A 6,000-nucleotide genomic window follows, 5' to 3' on the forward strand; every position below is an offset into this window, starting at 1 on the left:
GGCAGCACCTTCACTTGCGACGAGCGTCTTCTGCTTGCAGTGCGGTAGAGCATGTGTTTTGTTGTACTAGAATAACATTGTGCTTTTATTAATTACAACGTTGTTACGTTGTTGAGTTTAGTGTCGTTAGATTTGTGATTGATCCGTTGTGACTAGTTTGTGTTGTGTTCAACGCATTATTATTGTGTTTGAGACAGCAGCGTGCGAAAACTACAAGATGCCTACGTGTTTCGTACCCGGCTGTAGATCTGGATATGACCTCTGTTCTTCAGGTAGTAGACATTTTTTTAGGCCACCTAAAGACAGTAATGGTTTCTCAAAATGGGAGTGTGCCATCCCTAGAACAGATAAAAAACTAAGTCGTAATTGCTATGTCTGTGATATTCATTTTTCCTCTGATCGTTTAGTGAAAGCGGATTCGTTCATAGTGGATGGTGAAACAGAATTTCCACGACAAAGATGGAAATTAAAACCAGAAGCAGTTCATCATATATTTCCTAATCTGCCTAAATACCTCTCTAAGACAGTTAAGAAGCGAAAATCTCCCATGAAAAGGCAATCCTTGCGGACAGATGATAATAAAGTAAGTACTCGTCGCAATGTATCATTAAGCTTATCAGTAGAGGATGATTTGCTTCACACTGCGGATGCTAGCAATACAATAGCATTGCCAAAAAAACAACTTAAGAATCAGAAACGCAATTAATTAGAACGCTAAACTAAATTTGCTTGAAAAAGGCGCTAAAGATGCTAAATTAAAGACAACAGTCACAGAGTCAAAACAGTTCGCGTCTGTTAGCAAAAATCAAAAAATTGTAATTGATACAATCTTAAAGAAATGCCAGCTGAAAAGTAAGACAGGAATGAGACACAGTTCTGAGTATATAGTGGATTCTCTTCTTTTAAAAATTAAGTCCCCCAAGGGGTATTAGACACTGTTTGCATCACAATTTGCTACCTTTGCCTTCTGAAGATCACTTGAAGAAATTGGTGAAGGGTCTTAAATGTCCTTATGCAATCAATTTACGTACCAGCAAAACTTGCTTTACTTTCGGGCGGAAACTGTGAATACAGGACTGAATCTCCTCTGACGTCTTTTGTTAATCAAATGCGAACTCTGGTTAGAACAACCGAAAATAAAAATCTTTCGATGAAGAAGCAAGCTGAAAATAAAATAAGGGAAAAAATTTCCATTGTTGAAGATGAAATTCAAATACCGGACTGGGAAAACAACATACGGAACTTAAATGAACAAAGTGTTGGTAAAGAATACTTGGTGTATCATTTGGCAGGATACATAGTACGGTATATTTCAAAAGTGACGGATTGTAAACTGTGTACAACTTTTCTGCACGGGGAACCAACTAATGTACCTGCCCCACTTATACTAATCCAAGACTCTGGTTCCGGCGAGGGCTGTAAATACCTTACCTATGCATCGAAAAGTGTTTATGATGTGCTGTTACGAGTGGAAGAAGTTGTTGCAAAAAAAATATCATGTGCTAATAGTTTATGGGGTGATATATTTTTTGAGTGTTTGGACAATTTAAATATAATTGCTGTAAAAACTTCGCAATTAGAATGCTGTGAAGATCATGTGCTGCGTACGCTATCTAAACTCGTATTTCACTATCTGAAATGTCGATTTTTCTTCCGCACCAAGGAGATAAGAAAGGAATTAAGTGCCTCGAACACAGCAAAATCATCTCGGAAATTCTCCAAACTATCCAGCTGCTGAGCTCTTCTCCAAACGTAAGTAACATGCATTTTTGTTTCTTATGTAGTTAGTTATGTAACCAACGCGAGCATCTTCCGCGCCGTCTCAAACGTCACCACTGCCATCTAGGTTGTGGACCATGGCAACTCAGGGAGTGCGCACACTATTCATTCTATACGCTCTGGTATCGGCATGAAATGGGTTCACCAACATGGCCAAATTAACATTACTTACATAATCAGAATCTAATTCTTTCATCTGATATTCTCTCCAATCATACATACGAGATAATAAATCAGAAGTCACATTTTTCTTAGAGGGTTTGTGCACCACTTCAAACTTATAACGAGAGTTTTTCCATCCACCTCCCATATTTGGAATATTTCCTGGATTGTTTAACCATATAACTCAGGCTCATATTATCTAATTGAATTATGAAAGGCTGAATTTTCAAACAGTATTCAAAACGTGATATGGCTTGCATTAAACTTATAAGTTCAATCTCATAAATTGTTTGTTTTCTATCAACTTCCTTTAATCTTTTAGAAAAGAACGCCACTGGTCTCAGATTATTATTTTCATCCGCTTGCAAGAAACAAGACCCGAATCCTCTCAAGGACCCATCACATTGAATAACAAACTGTTTATTTAAATCAGGCAATTTCAAAATTACATGTTCTCTAAATAAAGTTTTAATTTTTTCTAGTTCTTCTTGTTGCCTAGATCCCCAATGAAACTTTATTTTGGTCATTCGGATTTCATTTAAGGGTGCTACTACAGTATAATACTCTGGAATAAATTTAGAATAAAAATTTAAGGTACCCAACAATGTTAATAATCCTTTTAAATTTCTTAGAGAAGGGAGATTTTGAATCGCTTCGATTCTGTCTGGATCCATTTCACAATTTCTTTGCCCCACAATAAAACCCAAGAATTTTATTCTCCTTTTCAAAAAACAACTTTTATTGGGGGAAATCGTTAACCCATATTCTCGTAATCTCTGCAGTACGAGGGTCACTATTTATATTTTGAGCCTAACAATGAAAAAACAGGAATTTGGCATTGAAAACTGCTTTATTGTTTTTCAAAGTATTCTCCTTTATGGTCAATACACTTTTGCATTCGTTCGAACCATTTGTCAAAGCAGTTTTTCCTATCTTCTTGAGACACCTCCATAATATGGTTTTTGAACGCATCAACGGCATCTTCCGCCGACGAAAATCGTTGTCCACGCAATTTATTCTTGACATTCGGGAACAAGAAGTTATTGGGTGCCAAATCAGGACTGTACGGTGGATGACCCATCCATTCGATTTTTTGACTGTTCATAAAGTCGGTTGTTAGACAAGATATGTGACAGCTGGCATTGTCTTGATGAAGAATGATCCGACGGCGTTTGTTTGTTTTCCGTATTTGACCGAAGACCTCTGGCAAACAAATTGTTGTGTACCATTCAGAGTTGACCGTTCTACGTTCCTCTAAAGGCACAGTTGCCACATGACCAGTTTTCCCGAAAAAACAGGCGACCATTTGTTTTGATGTGCTTCGAGCGCGAACAACTTTTGTTGGATGGGGTTCATCTTGAAACACCCATACAGTCGACTGCTGTTTACGTTCTGGCTCATATGCACATATCCATGATTCGTCACCTGTTACAATCTTATATACGTCTTTTGAAGCACCACGATTGTATTTATTGAGCATTTGTTTGCACCAATTGAGGCGAGCGTCTTTTTGAGTTTTTGTCAAATTGTGTGGGATCCAACGAGAACATAACCTTTCTCACAGCTAAATGATCATGTAATATTTTATATATGCTGGTGGAACTAATGCCTATGGTTGCCTCAATCTCACAGTATGTCACATGACGATCTTGCAGTATTAGGTTTTGCACAGCATCAATGTTTTCTTGAACAACAACTGATTTTCGATGACCGCGAATCTCGTCGGTGAGCGAATGGCGGCCACGATTAAATTCGTTATACCAGCGTTTCACAGTGGCAAAGGATGGCGCTTCATCGCCAAATGTGGAAGTAAGTTGATCGATGCACTCTTGTCTTGATAATCCACGTCGAAAATCGTAAAAAAACATCGCACGAAAATGTTCACGAGTTAATTCCATTTAATTGTTGTCGCGCAATCTCCAAGGCAACATAAACAACACAAATGAAGCTATTGACAAAACATTTGAAGTACGTTATGGTCAATAATGCCAGACGATTCCGTGCAAACGTCAAATCGCACCTAACTTCAATCAATGTTGCCAAGGCTCAAAATATAAATAGTGAGCCTCGTACTAACTGTAAATGTTCCAGATGTTCTTTCTCATTAGCACTATGAACAATTATGTCATCACAAAATAAATGTAAAAACCTTCCCTTATTATAATCATGAAAAACTTGGTTCAGGACTCGTGACATACAACTTGGCCCAATACTAATGCCAAATGGAATGACCTTATATCTATACTGATTATTAGGAGTTACAAAGGCTGTTACATCTCTACTAGATTCATCCAAATTTACTTGGTTGAACGCTCGTTTTAAGTCAATAACAGGAAATACTCGCCTCTGACTCAATTGAGCAATAGTTTCTTACATATTAGCTACTGGGTGCGCATCATAGATTATTTTCTTATTCACTGCAGAATAATCACAAATAAGTATTTTAGTCCCCCCTGAAGAAGGTATTTCAAAGCAAGGTGCTGCATACGGTGATGAAGAAGCTTCAATAATGTTTTGTTCTAATAATTCCGTAATCACTCCTAGTTCCTGTTGTTTAGATGGCAAAACAAAATATGGACTCCGATGTACAGGAACATTATCATATAATTTAATTTTATACAAAAAGTTCTTTAAACGTCCTAGCTTAGAAGTAATAACATCAGAAAATTCACTTTTTCAACTTACATAATTGTTGTTCAGTATCCTCTAATACAAACTGTTTAAAAGATGCGCCAGAAACAGCAGAAGATCTGGATTCGAGTCCACGCCTTCTCACTTGTGGCCTCCACGAAGTCCTAGACTGGCTACGAAAGGAGTTCTCACCAATGTTTACATTTTTGACTAAGTTTTCCCGGTTCGCACCTGCTGCCTGCTGGATAGCTGCATGTTGACCTTGGTTAGTTCTCGTGCGCTGATAAGACCAAGCTCTGGATCCTCGGCCCATGCTGGCAGATCCATGGGCAAGAGAACGTACAGGAAATAATGGACGTTCTTGTCTTCGACCTATATTCTGTAAAACACGAAAATTTTTGCATAAGCTTTCAGATGTCCACTTGATAGGAATTTTCTCATCACTTCCGGAAAAAACCAACAATTTGTTCTAAATAGTTAATCACTATGTGGCACTGTTTTTTAAATCTCACACCAAGCACTAAGTCTAGAGGCATGTTTTTGCAAACATGAAAAGTTGTGGTCTGAGATAAATTACCAAGAATAACATATAACATAACTCCTTTTTTAATATTCATGAGGTTATTGTTACCAACTATCACTCGCATGTCAAGATCCCATTCTCGAACAGTTCCCCTAGTCTTTATTCGTTCCAATAGACTTTCACTAATTAAACTATATGTTGACGCCGAGTCTAAATATGCCAGTAAATTCAGATTATTGATTTTACAGTCAACAAACACAGCAATCACATTAGTTTCACCACTTTGTCTGCGTCCTATGTCACTACGTGATCCTTGAAAAGCAAATTGAGCACCTCTCACCTGCACCGGGCACCATCGCTCAAAATGATCACTTGCTGAACATTTACAACAATATTTGGAGTATAGTCTTTGAATTCATGACCTTTAGCCTTGAATTGTCTTTCCATATTATGCAATCCCAAAAAATCCTTGGACAAATAAGAAAGTTGTTCCAAAACTTTCAACTCGTTCTGCAATTCATTTAAAGTATTAGGTATTCCGTTTAGATACAATGTTTCGGAATACTGAAGTTTAAGTCTCTCCACAAGATAACTTACAGAAGTACTTTCATCTATGTCATACTGCAAAATCTTAGCAGCTCGAGCTCTACTTTCGAAATACTCTAAGGGAGTTTCATTCTCTCTTTAATTACCCATTAAATACTTATTACATAAATACTGCCTCCCAATAGAAGTTGCATACTTATTTAAGATCATTTGAACTACATCATTCCAAGGGATATTTTCAATTATACATTTCATCCATAATTTACCCATATCAGCATTTAATTTGGGTAAAACTGCGAGCATAATCTCGTGAGAAGGAAACATTTTTTTGTCTTTAATACCCTGCAATACATACAGAA

This window comes from Lepisma saccharinum, chromosome 7 (genome assembly GCF_977018435.1).
Source record: "Lepisma saccharinum chromosome 7, izLepSacc3.1, whole genome shotgun sequence".
In the NCBI taxonomy this organism is placed as follows: Eukaryota; Metazoa; Arthropoda; class Insecta; order Zygentoma; family Lepismatidae; genus Lepisma; species Lepisma saccharinum.